General features: G+C 47.4%; 1 protein-coding gene across 6 annotated transcripts in view; it reads right to left on the bottom strand.

The window, feature by feature from the left end:
* The window catches only part of kcnma1a (potassium large conductance calcium-activated channel, subfamily M, alpha member 1a), a 1,078,477-nt gene that overhangs the window by 697,277 nt on the left and 364,659 nt on the right, over nucleotides 1-16,541 (bottom strand). The window lies entirely within an intron of this gene.

Below are 16,541 nucleotides of genomic sequence, written 5' to 3'. Positions count from 1 at the left end.
AAAGGCATCATCTCGCCAGTCGACTTCAGTGACTGGGCGAGCCCGATCGTGGCGGTGCTCAAGGCGGATGGGTCGGTTAGGATATGTGGTGATTACAAGGCCACCATCAATCGGGTGTCACTCCAAGACCAGTACCCGCCACCGAGAGCGGAGGACCTCTTTGCGACGCTGTCTGGTGACAAACTTTTTTCAAAATTGGACCTGACCTCAGCTTACATGACCCAGGAGCTGGCGACACACGGTACACAAGGGGTTGTTTGAGTACAACAGATGTCTGTTCGGGATTCGTTCGGCCGCCGCGATCTTTCAGCGAAATATGGAAAACCTCCTCAATTCGATTCCAAGTACGGTGGTTTTTCAAGAAGACATCCTCATCCCGGGTCGCGATCCTGAAGAACACCTCCACAACCTGGAGGAGGTGCTACGCAGCCTGGACTGGGTAGGGCTGCGACTGAAAAAGGCGAAGTGCGTCTTCTTAGCTCCAGAGGTAGAATTCCTGGGGAGGAGGGTAGCAGCAGACGGGATCAGACCTACTGCATCCAAAACGGAAGCGATCAAGAGAGCACCCAGACCCCGTAACACGACAGAGCTGTGTTCGTTCCTGGGGCTCCTGAACTATTTTGGCAACTTTCTTCCCAAATTGAGCACGCAGTTAGAGCCGCTACACGTGCTCCTACGCAAAGGTCGCGATTGGGTCTGGGGGGACAGCCAGGAAAGAGCTTTTGATAGAGCACGCAATTTGTTATGCTCCAACAAACTGTTAACGTTATATGACCCGTGTAAGAAACTAGTTTTAACATGTGATGCGTTGTCCTATGGGGTCGGGTGTGTGTTGCAGCATGTGAATGCCAATGGTCAGTTACAGCGGTAGCTTATGCCTCCAAGTGTCTGTCCCAGGCAGAAAGGGGCTACCGTATGGTAGAAAAGGAAGCGCTAGCATGTGTATATGCAGTAAAAAAAATGCACCAGCAACTGTTTGGCAGGAAATTTGAGCTGGAGACAGATCACAAACCCCCATCGTCCCTTTTGGCCGACAACAAGGCCATAAATGCGAATGCATCGGCCCACATAGAGAGGTGGGCACTTACGTTAGCCGCCTATGACTACACAATTCGGCACAGACCGGGCACTGAAAACTGCGCCAATGCACTCAGCAGGCTACCACTAGCCACCACTGAGGGGGCAGCTGAGCATGACGCTGAGATGGTCATGGTTGTTGAAGCTTTCGAAAGCGAAGGCTCACCTGTGACATCCCATCAGATTAAAGTCTGGACAAATAAAGACCCGCTACTGTCTTTAGATAAGAAATGTGTCCTGAATGGGGACTGGGCAGCCACGAACGAGGCATGCCCTGAGGAGTTTAAACCGTTTCATTGGCGCAAGGATGAACTCTCGATTCAGGATGATTGCCTACTGTGAGGAAACCGAGTAGCCATGCCCCAGAAGGGCCGAGAGATGTTTATCAGAGAACTTCACAATGAGCACTCGGGCATTGTCATAATGAAGGCAATTGCCAGGTCGCACGTTTGGTGGCCAGGGATAGATGCAGACCTGGAACTTTGTGTTCACAGGTGCAACACATGTGCTCAGCTGGGCAACGCACCCAGGGAAGCCCCCCTTAGCTCCTGGTCCTGGCCCGCCAAGCCATAGTCACGCATCCATGTGGACTACGTAGGTCCTTTCATGGGAAAAATGTTTTTGGTTGTAGTAGACACCTACTCCAAATGGATCGAGTGTGACATTTTAAATTCAAGCACATCCTCTGCCACGGTAGAAAGTCTACGGGCAATGTTCGCCGCCTATGGTCTACCGGACGTCTTGGTCAGCGACAATGGTCCGTGGTTCACAAGCACCAAATTCCAGGACTTCATGGCAGGCAATGGAATTAACCATGTCAGAACGGCACCGTTCAAGCCGGCCTCAAACGGCCAGGCGGAACGAGCAGAGCAGATAATTAAACAGGGGATGCTCAGAATTCAAGGGGATTCCCTACAAAGCCGCTTATCACGCCTCCTGTTGGCCAATAGATCCCAACCACACTCGCTCACAGGGGTTCCACCCACAGAGCTGCTAATGAAAAGGATGCTCAAAACCAGGTTATCCCTTATACACCCTACTATGAAAGAAATTGTTGAGAGCAGGCGTCAGTCACAATGTGACTACCATGACAGGAATGCGAGGGCGCGATGTATTGATGTCAATGATCCTGTTTTTGTCCTTAATTACGCTGCAGGGCCCAAATGGCTTGCAGGCACTGTGATTGCCAAAGAGGGGAATAGAGTTTTGGTAGTTAAACTTACCAATAGACAAATCTGCCGGAAACACGTGGATCAAACTAAAAGGAGGTTCAGCAACCCCATAGAAAAAGCAAAGGAAGAACACGATGTAGAGTTTACTCCACCACAGGTGACCGAACACCGGAACCAAGTGGAGGAGAGCCCAGTCACTGTGGGCAGTCCGGACAGGCCTGAGGACCGCAAACAGCAGACACTCAGGCCAGCGCCCAACAACCGGAGCCCCAACTCAGGCGCTCTACAAGGGAGCGTAAACCACCAGAGAGACTTAACCTGTGATCCCAATAAGACTTTGTGGGGGAAGGTGATGTCATGTATTCAACTGTCATTGTAACCCATGTATAAGCTGACCTAAGTTGTACACTGTGAGAACAATGACCACAAGGTGGTGAACTTGTGGGAGACACTCCTAACCTGGACTTTCCAGTATAAAAGGGGACGCTCCACCCACAGTCTGTCTCTTGAGGTCTTGGTAATAAAGGTAACTGGTCACAAAGTGATCTTCTCTCAAGTATGGGCCTCGTGTGCATTTATACTGTATAGTAAGGACATATTATGAACGATGATAGGATTGAGAAGAAGCCTGGGCTAAGCTGAATGATTATGACAGCAGGCACAATGCAGCGGCATTTCTTATGAAGGTTTAAGATTAGTTGAGGGTGTTCCCTGCTTTATGAGATTCGAGTCGCAAGGCCTGCAACAGCGAGGCTTCAACTGACGGTGTGCGAGGGCGTCAGGTGACTGCACTACCAATAAACACACAACTCCCTCAACAAATGTTAGCATTATTTTTATAGATTGAAATGGTGGTGAAAGGGCAGGTGGAAGCAGATTCAATAATAACTTTCATCACAGGAATTGAATGAATGGCTGACGGGCAAAAAATTTGCAGAGCTATGGGGAAAGAGCAGGGCAGTGAAAGAAAGACTTGCATTTATATAGCGCCTTTCATGACCACCGGACGTCTCAAAGCACTTTACAGCCAATGAAGTACTTTTTGGAGTGTAGTCGCTGTTGTAATGTGAGAAACGCGGCAGCCAATCTGTGCACAGCAAGCTCCCACAAACAGCAATGTGATAATGACCAGATAATCTGTTTTTTTGTTATGTTGATTGAGGGATAAATATTGGCCAGGGCACCGGGGATAACTCCGCTGCTCTTCTTCGAAATAGTGCCATGGGATCTTTTATGTCCATTTGAGAGAGCAGACAGGGCCTCGGTTTAATGTCTCATCTGAAAGATGGCACCTCCAACAGTGCAGCACTCCCTCAGCACTGCACTGCCTAGATTTATATGTTCAAGTCCCTGGAGTGGGACTTGAACCCACAACCTTCTGACTCAGAGGCGAGAATGTTACCCACTGAGCCACAGCTGGCACTAATTGGACAGGCACGATGGGCTGAATGGCCTCCCTCTGTGCTGTATCATTCCATGATTGCTGGTTCGTTTGCATTCCGTTCCTCCCCTCAGTTTAGCCAGATTCCAGTCTGGTCAGCCCAAGCATTCTCCTGGATTCAACGTCACTGTAAATTAAAAATAAAAATCTACCATTTCAAACCCAGTTGCTAAGTAACAGAAGGTGCATCCAGTGCCATGCATCTTGCAGTGTTTCTGCTAAATGTGTGTGAATCTGGATACAGCTTTCTGCAGTTCTGTATCTCTGTGTCTCACACTAACAATTAGCGCTCCCGACTGATCTAAGCGATGATGCACCTTTACGATCTATTAAAAAGTATTCAAACGCAACACCCTGGCCCTTTCAAAAGAGCCACATTATTTCCAAATAAATCACTTGTGCTATTTACAAGGACAGCAAATACAGCAGTGTTGATAGCGCTGTCACCTCAGAATCAGCAAGTGGTGGGTTCAAAGTCTTGAGATGTGAGCAGAGTAATCTAGCTCTGAGGGAGTGCTGCACTGTCGGAGGTGCCCTCTTTCTCAGGTGGACGTAAAGATCCCACGGCGCTATTTGGAGAAGAGCAGAGGAGTTACCCCAGTGTCCTGCCCAATATTTATCCCTCAAATCAACATCAATTAAAAAAAAAGCAGATTATTCGACCATTATCACATTGCTGTTTGTGGGAGCTTGCTGTGCGCAAACTGGCTGTTCCGTTTCCGACATTACAACGGTGAACGCACTTCAAAAGTACTTCATTGGCTGTAAAGCGCTTCGGGACGTCCAGTGGTCATGAAAAGGCGCTATATAAATGCAAGTCTTTCTTTTCTTTCTTTTAAAAAAAATTACAGTTGTGATTTTATCGTATATACATTGTCAATAATTCAGCATAATGGGTTCGGAGGCTTTGATCCCTGTTTAAAGCTAGCCCAGGCAGATGTGGTTAAACATTCACTTTCTCTCTCTGCTCTTCGCAATTGCCAATTGCCCCAGTGTCATCAATTAAAATAAAATTAATCTGACAAAGGTGCCCCCTTTTGTAAAGAGACACAAACAACATCACCCAAATCGTAAATAAAATAAGGGAGACTTATCAAAGTAAATCACAATATCGTTTCCGTACCACAATGCACTGCAGTCCCTCCCACGCTCACCGGTCGCGGAAGGCCTCAAGTGTACCGTTAGACACTGCGTGCTCTTTCTCCAGGGCCAAGCGGGCATGGACATGGCTACGGAAGAGGGGCAGGCAGCTAGAGTGACACACTCCCTCGTCTCGGGTCCAACCTGGGCCTGTGGATGGCCATGTTGGCCGGGCCCAGGAGCAGACCCATGAGGAGGCCCTCCGACTTGAGATTGTGAGTGCTGTGGAGCTGGGGAGGTGGGGAGGTGGGGCGGGGGTCACTCCTGCTTCTCCTGGCTCCACATAAATGTATTACTTACACAAATCTTTTGCACCTGGCCACTGCTCAGGCCACTTTAAAAGCTCATTAACAGGTGTAACTTGGTCCAATTTCCACCTCCTGGCTGCAGACCATTGTGACTATCCGTCCAATCAACGGCTCTCTGAAAACAGGCCCATTTCTGGCTGACTCGGGGCCCGAGCAGCAAAATCTCACCGGCGGTTGTCTCGTGTCAACTGATCATTCCCCTGTAACTGAGGCAAGCCCGAGGATGTGCTGAGTAATGGAATAGGTGAGGAGAGCTGGCAGGAAAGGACCAGGAATCACTCTTGAAAGATTGAACAGTTTGAGCTAATATCTCCAGCCCTACATCCTTGTCCAAGAGTCAGGTCCACAATGTGGAGGAGCACTTTCAATTAATGCCTTTCTGGCATTCCCAAAATAAAGTTATACAAATGTCGATAATCCTCACAAACAGACTATACTACTCCTGCCTTTATTACCACATTGTGAGCATTGGTGGGAAGATAAGCTTCACCACGCAATAGAATAAATGATGTTATTTGTATTGTAGAGTTCTATCAATTAAGTTTTTAAAAAATAATACAATTAAATATACAATATCAAATGACCAAAATTCACTGTTACAGAAAATCCTATTAAAAAATAAAACTAATCTTTGGGCAACAGCACAGCTAGAGATCTGCAGAACCATTGCCAAGACACAATGGTGGCACTAGGCTTAATCAGTTTCATCATCATCGGCAGTCCCTCGGAATCGAGGAAGACTTGCTTCCACTCCTAAAGTGAGTTCTTTGGTGGCTGAACATTCCAAAACGAGAGCCACAGACTCAGTCACAGGTGGGACAGACATTTGTCGGGGGAAGGGGGGGTGGGACTGGTTTGCCGCACGCTCCTTCCGCTGCCTGCGCCTGACCTCTTCATGCTCGCAGCGTTGAGATTCGAAGAGCTCAACGCCCTCCCGGATGCACTTTCTCCACCAAGGGCGGTCTTCGGCCAGGGACTCCCAGGTGTCAGTGGGGATGTCGCATTTCACCAGGAAGGCTTTGAGGGTGTTCTTGTAACGTTTCCGCTGCCCACCTTTGGCTCGTTTGCCATGAAGGAGCTCCGCATAAAGCATTTGCTTCGGGAGTCTCGTGTCTGGCATGCGGACTAAGTGGCCTGCCCAGCGAAGCTGATCAAGTGTGGTCAGTGCTACAATGCTGGGGATGTTGGCCTGGGCGAGGACACTGATGTTGGGGCGTCTGCCCTCCCAGGGGATTTGCATGATCTTGCAGAGACATCGTTGGTGATATATCTCCATATATATTCAGTTTACTGGTAACCACACAGTACGGGAAAAATCACATTTAAGCAGCTATGTTAAATGTTTTGCGCCGCAGTTTTTAATTCACCTTGAATCATTTCTACTGGTGACAGACCTGTAGCCACCAAAGTTTCACCGTGAGCTCCCCTCCTCAGTGAACAATAGAAATTGGCAGATAAGCGTGATTGGACAAGGTCCCACACGCACTGCACAGCAATGGGTTGGGATTGAAGGGCAGCACAAAACCAACGGAACTTCTTGGGCTGTGACTTCAGTCAGCCGGGAGGAAATTGCTGTTGCTAGTGGGAAATGATCCTCCGTAAATTCGGGTGGAAAATTGAGGATGGGGCTAGTAGGCGTGTGGAGAAAGAGGGTGTTTGTATAGCTCAAAATGCTCTCCCCACACGTGATCCAGGGACAAAATTATTAATTGCACTGCTGTGTGATTTGGACATTTTTCACAGTTTAATTGGGCATAACATAATAATGTCAGCATTATGCCCCAGAACAGCACAATAAACAGCAGCTGGCAATTAACTTGTTGGTTTCCACCGATGAATTCCTGCAGTGGGGGCACAACTTCCAGTCGCCATTTTAATTCCACCAGGACCCCTGACCCCAGTGGCCAGGTCGTGACCTTATTAGGGACAGAGGCCCATGTTGGTAGTATTAGTGTCAGCCGTGGCTCAGTGGGCAGCACTCTCGCCTCCGCGTCAGAAGATTGTGGGTTCAAGTCCCACTCCAGGGACTTGAGCACAAACATTTAGACTGACAGTTCAGTGCAGTACTGAGGGAGCAGAGTTGGATGTTAGGGGCAAATCTTTACCTGGTTTCCACCACGTTGAAGAAGGAGTTGCAGAAAGCATGCATTGGTGCCATTCCAGGCAGCACGAGGGCCCCAGTACTGAAGTAACAATCGATCTCAAGGGGATCATTTGATGTTGGGGCCTATCATGCTGGATTTGCCAGAGGATAATTGAACAGAGCCCCCAAACTTTCAATCTGACTGTGGCCTGTGGTTTTCCCTTGGAGCAGTGGGCTGCTGTTCCAAGATTCGGTCTGTGGCCATCCCTGGAACGTTACTAAAATGAAAGACCTCTATTTAAATAGCATCTTTCATGGCCACCAGATGTCGCAAAGCACTTTACAGCCAATGAAGTACTTTTGGAGTGTAGTCACTGTTGTAATGTGGGAAACGTGGCAGCCAATTTGCGCACAGCAAGCTCCCACAAACAACGATGTGATAATGACCCAGATAAGCTGTTTTTTTTGTTTTGTTGATTGAGGGATAAATATTGGCCAGGACACCGGGGATAACTCCCCTGCTCTTCTTCAAAATAGTGCCATGGAATCTTTTACGCCACTTGAGAGAGAAGACGGGGGGCTCGGTTTAACATCTCACTCCAAAGCGAAGCCGAGGTTTTAGGCCAAGATGTGTTCACAACCAGTTCATTTTCTGTCTTTTCCCCCTCAAATATGTTTTGCCCTTTTTTAATATAGCTGCCTTAAAGTGTTCCTAAGTTTGTTCCAGTTCATTTCCCTTCATAGTTTGAACCTTTTACCACTTTTGTGGACTTCTGTTCCTTTGCTCTCTTGCTTTTACTGTGCATTCTCTGTTTTATACACAGGATTACATCGGATATGCGGCACAGAAACAGGCCATTCGGCCCAACCAGTCCATGCCGGCGTTTATGCTCCACTCGAGCCTCCTCCCATCTTTCCTCATCTAAATCTATCAGCATAACCCTCTATTCCCTTCTCCCCCATATGCTTGTCCAGCCTCCCCTTAAATGCATTGATACTATTCGCTTCAACCACTCCCTGTGGTAGCGAGTTCCACATTCTCATCACTCTCTGGGGAAAGAAGTTTCTCCTGAAATCCCTATTTGATTTCTTGGTGACTACCTTATATTGATGGCCTCTAGTTATGCTCTTCCCCACAAGTGGAAACACTCTCTCTGCATCCACTCTATCACAACCTTTCATAATTTTAAAGACCTCTATTAGGTCACCCAGTCGGCCTTCTTTTTTCCAAGAGAAAAGAGACCCAGCCTGTCCATCCTTTGCTGATAGATGTAGCTTTCCCTTTCCAGATGGAACCAAGGAAAGGACATGCAGGTTAAATGAAGGGACGCTGAAGTAGGAACAGGAAAGAGTTAATCAAGGGAAATACCAGAAGGTTAAAATGAGATCCAAGAGCAAAGGAGAAACGGACAAAATTAAAGTGAGCAAGAGGAAGGAGGGAGCTAACCAACTGGGGCCGGCAGGATAATGAATCCACAAGACCTGAAAATGGATGGAGGTAGCAGAGAATGAGGACTGACAGAGATGGAGAGCAAATGGAAGATGAAGCAGCGGGGCTTGGGCTGGGAACAGAAGTGACGCAGGAAACATTTCTGGAAAACCTCACCTTCTTACTGTGCAACCAACTGTCAGTGTGAGTGAACACGAGGTGTCACTATCCCTCCTTTTAGATAGAATCCCAATTCACAATATGGATTACATTAAATACACAATACAATCAATGGATCTCACACTGAACAAAAGCGTAATCATGAAGGCGCGTCTTGATCAACACCAGATTCCTTTGCCTTTGGAAGCTGCCGACAGGTCCAGCCTCTGGGAGAAATGATGCATGTCGCCATGTATGTATCGCTGGGAGAGAGTGAACGCATTCAGGAAAAAAAGGGCTCAATTTTCCCCAGTGATTTGCGCCACTTGGCCCAAGTTGAAAAACCACAGTTCCCCCAGTCAATTTCCACCAGTGTAACTCAGTTACTTACGATTTTTTTAGGTCAATTTTTTTTTCAGCCAAAGTGGAAGAGAGAAAGAGAGAGAGAGAGACTGACTGTCTGTCTGTCTGGGACCGAGAATGGGACTGGACCGGCAGAATGGAGACCGAGAATAGGACCGGACCGGCAGAATGGGGACCGAGAATAGGACCGGACCGGCAGAATGGGGACCGAGAATAGGACCGGACCGGCAGAATGGGGACCGAGAATAGGACCGGACCGGCAGAATGGGGACCGAGAATAGGACCGGACCGGCAGAATGGGGACCGAGAATAGGACCGGACCGGCAGAATGGGGACCGAGAATAGGACCGGACCGGCAGAATGGGGACCGAGAATAGGACCGGACCAGCAAGCACTTCGGGCGGGGTTGGAGGTAAGTTGCTGCTATGTGTTTTTCAATTCTTTTAATGTGTTGGGAGCTGGCTGTATGCTTCACTTTGCAGCTTCAGCTCGCATTGTGCCCTGGTTACCAAGGCAACCCGATCTTTTTGGCGCAGGTCAAGGCTCCACCCCCAAATCTAAAAGTCGGGTTACGCCACACCAAAATTAAGAAATCCAACGGGGAAACGTATTTTTTTGGCGTACTTAGGCCCCCAAAAGATCGGGCGTAGCTCTTCAAATACGCCAAAAAAATGCTTTGGGGAAAATTGAGCCCAAGGCGAGGGCCAAAATGACGCGGTGGTCATTTTCAGTGTGAGGGAGCTCACTGCCATCATACTGCTTCCAAACACTCACGACAGAGTATCTTATGATTTGCACTGGGCTGTCAATGCATACCTCACTTCATCAAATCCATTGCGAGCACTCTTAAAAATATTCCGCATGTGCGACTATACAGCAATGCAACGATTGTCTGCGTCCTAGATTCATCGAGGAGGCTTGTGTAATTAAAGCACAACTCAAATCCACAAATATTTTGAATTAATTCTGTTGCTGTGATTGGAAACGATAATTAAAACTAAACACGTAGCTGTCATATTTGTAGTGTGTCCTTTGTGTCAACGCTATTAAGTTTCTCCAAATCCTGATATTAATCCATCACTCATATAGGTGTATTTATAGGGTAGATATAGTTCCCCAACTATAAACAGCTATATAACAGCAGTATTTGTCTGTGTGAGATAGACAGTACTGTGGATATTGTTATACAAGAGTTTGCTGAGGACTTCCTGCTCATATACCTATGGGACCTGTGATTTGTCTGATAAGGATGGCGTGGCAATCTTCAAAGTGCTCCAGGGGTGCAGTAATAGATCTCCTGCCAATAAACAGAAGCCTTACTGTGCACTCATGTCAATATAAAGGCTTCCCCACTCCGATACCTGTGCCTCTTCGAACGCGACGTTCATTTTCACTCAAGAAATGGGTTTCAATCCCACTGAGCAACTCTGTCACAAACTGCAGGCTTTCTCCATCTACCTCCTTCTGGGAAAACAGACGAGATTCTAGGCCTCTCCTGCAATCCTTACAGAGAACAGGCACTTGAGTAAGTCACCGATTTCAGAAAGCCACTTGACTTGAAAATCAGCTTTGAAGATTCGGGAATTCCATATATTCCTGCTGCAGGTTGCACACAACTTGAAAGAAAGGAAAGACTTGCATTTATACAATGCCTTTCACGACCACCGGACGTCTCAAAGCATTTTACAGCCAATGTAGTCACTGTTGTAATGTAGGAACAGTACCTTGCCCAGGCTAATATCCCCAGCACTGAAGCATTGACCACACTTGATCAACTTCGTTGGGCAGGCCACATAGTTCGCATGCCAGACACGAGACTCCTTAAGCAATTGCTCTATGCGGAGCTCCGTCAAGTCAAACGAGCCAAGGGTGGGCAGAGGAAACATTATAAGGACACCCTCAAAGCCTCCCTGGCAAAGTGCGACATCACCACTGACACCTGGGAGTCCCTGGCCGAAGACCGTCCTAGGTGAAGAAAGGGCATCCGAGAGGGCGCTGAACTCTTCGAATCTCAACGCCGCGAGCGTGAAGAGGTCAGGCGCAGGCAGCGGAAGGAGCGTGCGGTAAATCAGTCCCACCCCCCACCCTCCCCCCCCCCCCATTCTCCCGACGAATGTCCCTCCCACCTGTGACAGGGTCTGTGGCTCTCGTATTGGACTGTTCAGCCACCAAAGGACTCACTTTAGGAGTGGAAGCAAGCCTTCCTCGATTCCGAGGGACTGCCTATGATGATGATGGTAGGAAAGTACAGTCTGGTCCAGTAATGTACAGCACAGTCCGCCAATAAGAGGCTGCAATGAGCACGAAGGTAGGACTTTGGTCTCACAACCAGCAATTGTTGCTTGCTAATATATCCAGTGGCCCCGGTTACCCTGTGCAGAGAGAGCCTGGAACCAGGTAAGACAGAGCGTAAAAGCAGCCCAATAGCACAGGATGTTGATCAGCAGACTGCAGCAGCAGTTGATTTATGTCTGGCGCGCTCTGTACGGTGAATAGGTAAGTTGACACGACGGCCCGTGACTTTCTAGATTTACTTTGCGTCGCACAATTTGCCGCCCAAGTGCCGCACACAAGTGGCAGATGCAAGAAAGCTCAGGAGCAAAAGGGGAAAAAAAATCACGCATTCCGCAATAAATCACTTGTCCAAAGCGAGTTACCCATCTCAACAAGGCTGGCAGGGGGAGGCACAGAGGGGGAATGGGACACTTCAGCAGAATAAGGGAGGGAGTAATCAGCAGTTTTATCAGCTCAAACAACTCGCACATACCTCCCAGATAACACTCTCAAAGCAGTGCTGACACATACCCGAGTAAGCAGCCCGTCCCAGCTTTTCAGCAAGCAAAATATAATCATAGAATGGTTACAGCATAGAAGGAGGTCATTCGGCCCATCAAGCCTGTGCCAGCTCTCTGCAAAAACACCTCAGCTAGTCCCAAAAGAGGACTTAAAGAGAACAAAACTAACTCGTAAAAACAATGGGAAAGGGAGGTTTTATTTCTTTAAAAAAAAGAAAGACTTGCATTTATATAGCACCTTTTACGACCACTGGATGTCCCAAAGCACTTTACAGTCAATGAAGTATAGTCTTTGTTGTAGCGTAGGAAATACAGCAGCCAATTTGCACACAGCAAGCTCCCACAAACAGCAATGTGATAATGACCAGATAATCTGTTTTAGTGATGTTGATTGAGGGATAAATATTGACCAGGACACTGGGGATAACTCCCCTGCTCTTCTTCGAAATAGTGCCGTGGGATCTTTTACTTCCACCTGAGAGAGCAGACAGGGGCCTTGGTTTAACATCTCATCTGAAAGTGCAACGCTCCTTCAGTACCTCTGACAGTGCGGCACTCCCTCAGCACTGCACTGGAGCCTCAGCCGAGATTTGTGTGCTCAAGTCTCGAGTGGGATTCTGACTCTCAGGCGAGTGTGGTGCTCGCTGAGCCACGGCTGACACCATGGAAAATAGAATTTGATTTCTAAACCAGAGTGAGAACAGGTTTCTTTGAGATGGAACAAAAGCTTCCTGGGAAATAACCACGCAACTGAATTTCAGTTCCTTTAACTATGGACCCATATGAGCTTATTGAAAGATAAACTGAAAGCACGTACCCGTAGTTTATCACGACATGGGTACTCGCGTTGCATTGCAAACTTTGAAGGGATTGAACAAGGCGTAATGTCCATGAGCCAAGGTGCTTTAGCAGAGTGATTGAGTTGGTGCTGGGCGGTGGCATGTGGGGAATTTACCCTCCCGTGTACGAATGAAAGCTTTCTAACCACACCTGTGAATGACAGAACCTACATTTATTTAGCACCTTTCACATCCTCAGGCTGTCCCACAGCACGTTCCATGAATTACTGTTGCAGCATAATCACTCTTGTTTTGTGGACCAATGTGGCAGCCAGTTTCCAGACATCAAGGTCCCACAAACAGCACCTAGCTAACTGAAGAGGACTAATTTGCAGGGTTATGGGGATAAAGCTGGGGTGTGGAACTAAATTGGGCAGCTCTTTCAAAGACCCAGCACAGCCTTGGCAGGCCAAATGGCATCCTTCTGCGCTGCAACCTTCTATGATTCTATGAATAACCAGTTAATTTGTTTTTGAAGGCATTGGTCGCAGAATAAATGTTGCCCAGGAACCCGGGAGAACTCCCCTGTGTGAATGTTGCAGTGGGATCTTGGTTGTCCATCTGAGAGGATAAATGGGGCTTCAGGTTAAAATCCCATCTGAAAGACAGCACCTCCAACAGTGCCGCACTCCCTCAGCACTGCACTGATGTGACAGCCTGGATTACAGTACTCGGGTACGGTATTATAGTGGCTATGTTACTGGTCTCGTAATCCACAGGCCTGGACTAATGATCTGGAGACAGATCCCACCATGGAAGTTGGGAAATTTCAATTAAATTCATTAAATAAATCTGGAATAAAAAGCTGGTATCAGTAATGGTTCAGTAGAAATACAAGTCTTGCATTTTTTAATTTACTTGCATTGTTGAAGCCCACAGGGCTCGCTTTTAATGCTTAGCTGCAAGATGCTCATAGCAACATGTGAAATGATAGGGGGGGAAAATAATCAGCCTTATAATCCCTTAGCGTTTACAGCTATGGAATCTGGTTAAAGGCTACAACGGCCTATAGTTTATGGAGAGAACAACTTTGAAAGTATTAAGCAGGCTGCATCATTACTGGGAGGCAGGAAATTAGCGTAAGGCATGATCTGATATATAACCTGTACTTAAAGGGGAGTAAGGTATAGACAATTACTCTTTGTGAGGTGTTCATTAAAATGGTAACCATAACACAAGAACGAATTCGGGATGAGATTCTACAGTATATACTTATGAGCAATGTTCCCTGTAAGCTGCACGCACAGTAATCTGAAAGTTCCCACGCAGGCTGTTCACCGGCTTTTACATCGATTGGAATTTCAGGGCCAGAGGCTTCTTTCGGACGAACGCCTCCGACTGGAGAATTTTTCCGAAAGTATCTGGTGGTCCCGTGAGGGGCGTAGGATTCCGTTGGGGAGGCCGTCTCTTCCCGCGCTGCGAAGTGCGCTCCTGTCCTCCAGGTTCCCACGGAGACGGTGCAGTCACGTGTGACCGGTCAGCCAATCAGGTACAGTATGCCACAGGTTCCCAATAACAGCAATGGGAACTCCGTATCTACGAGTTCTCATTGCTATTAATTGAGAAAAAAACCCAAACACAATAACATCAAATAAAAAATGAAAAACACACCTCACAAAATTAAAATTAATTGAAATGAAAGTTAATAAATATCTTAGAGAAAAATGTTTTCCGAGTTTTTAAAAAGTTTTTTTAATTATGGTTTAAAATAAATTTAATGTAGTGGGTAAGGCTTTTAAAAATAAAATGTGTTTTTATAGTTTATTTTTTTATGTTTTAAGTGTGTTTTAAAACTCTTACGCCTGTAAAAGTAGGCTATGGGTAAATCCTGCAATCTTGCCCTTGCAAATGTCCTCACTCCCGAGATAAGGGGGATCTGTCAAGCCGGAGCTTAACAGATCGGAAAAGCCGATTTTCAGCACATTGTGCGCTGAAAACCAGCTTTTGCGATGCCTTTCCAGGACCGTACACACTCCGTACCGATCTGGGGAGGCCAGAATTTCTGGACCATTGTAAATACCGCGTGCGCACAGAAATTTAAAGGGACCATGCATTAAAAGAGACTGGCGGCCCAGAACAAAGTGTAGCTTCCAGGGAACGTTGCTAATGTGTTAGAGTCTGTGACATATCATTTGGGGATGCATTCTATGGGTACATTCTTATGGACTGGATTCCATGTTATAGATTTATAGTCTATAGTTATGGATTAGATTTTATAGGACATACTGCTGGATCAAATTACATACAATGTACAGCACAAAAACAGGCCATTCGGCCCAACAGGTCCATACTGGTGTTTATGCTCCACACAAGCCTCCTCGCACCCCTCTGTGTCTCTTCCTATCAGCATAACCTCAATTCCTTTCTCCCTCATGTGTTTATCTAGCTTCTGTGCTATCCATGAAATTCAATGGTACAGGCCATTTGGAAGCAAAATGTTTACCCTCCCAGCCGCTTTCCTTAGTAGTTCAAAACATTTTGAGCTCAACAAGTGAATCTGTTGCATTCTCCATTCAGCAGGGAAACATGTGCCTGACGAAATAAAGGAAAGACTTGCATTTATATAGCGCCTTTCACGACCACCAGACGTCTCAAAGCACTTTTCAGCCAATGAAGTACTTTTGGAGTGTAGTCACTGTTGTAATGTGGGAAATGCGGCAGCCAATTTGCGCACAGCAAGCTCCCACAAACAGCAATGTGATAATGACCAGATAATCTGTTTTGGTGATGTTGGTTGAGGGATAAATATTGGCCAGGACACCGGAGATAACTCCCCTGCTCTTCTTCAAAATAGTGCCATGGGATCTTTCCCGTCCACCCGAGAGGGCTGACGGGGCCTTGATTTAACGTCTCATCCAAAGGTTGAGGGGGGGGAAGGAGAGCTTGTGAGATAGCATGGACACTCGGTGTTTTATGTGTTTATCAGTTGGTAACACAATTATAATAGTGTACAAGGGACCTCGACAGTTAGCAATTAACTTAAGCAGAATCGATACTTAAAAAGTGATTTTCATAAACTGCATCTGTTTCCATTGTAATTCCATGATGCAGTGATCATTTCTCCCGATGACAGATTGCAGACCCAGTAGTTTTTATGGGGATTATTGATTCGAGGCTGCTGATCCTGGCAGTGCAGTGATACAGTGGTGCTTCAAAAGGGAAAGGTCAGTTAGCATTTTGCAAATTTTTAGCTTCCTTTCACAGTGACGGGCAATAACAATGATCGGAAATCGACCGGCATTGTTGCTGGGGCACACAGCAAACCACCCGGACCTTGGCCCGAGAGATTTTATCTCCCCAGGCCTCATCTGCATGGGTCCCGTCAGCCTCCCGCCCGAAACCGGTGGGGACACGGCAGTGGGCTGGGAGCAGAATATCAGGAGGTGAGAGACCGTCGTGGGCGGACCAGAAGGAAACAGGCCCCTGCATTGAGGCAAGTGGTTGGGAGGGCCTTGCGGCCAGGGGAGGGGGGGGGGGGGGGCGAGTGCGTGGGGACGGGCGGGCAGTGATCCCGCTAAGCTGCGCAGCAGTCTGCAAATCCCGCGCAGGCTGCTTGCCGGCTTTTATACGGGAGAAACAGCGTCGGCGCGAAAACGTGACTGGGCCGCGCAGCCACTTAAAGAGGCAGTGCACCAAAATAACATAAAAACATTTTGGTGGGGGCGGGGCTGGAAATAGTCTGGGTGGGGCACTCCTGCTCCTGCTGACACCCACAAGGGAAGTTTTAAAGAAAGG

Source organism: Pristiophorus japonicus, chromosome 22 (genome assembly GCF_044704955.1).
Source record: "Pristiophorus japonicus isolate sPriJap1 chromosome 22, sPriJap1.hap1, whole genome shotgun sequence".
NCBI lineage: Eukaryota > Metazoa > Chordata > Chondrichthyes > Pristiophoridae > Pristiophorus > Pristiophorus japonicus.
The sequence above is the reverse complement of the archived record's forward strand: the minus strand, read 5'-3'. Positions and strand labels throughout refer to the sequence as shown.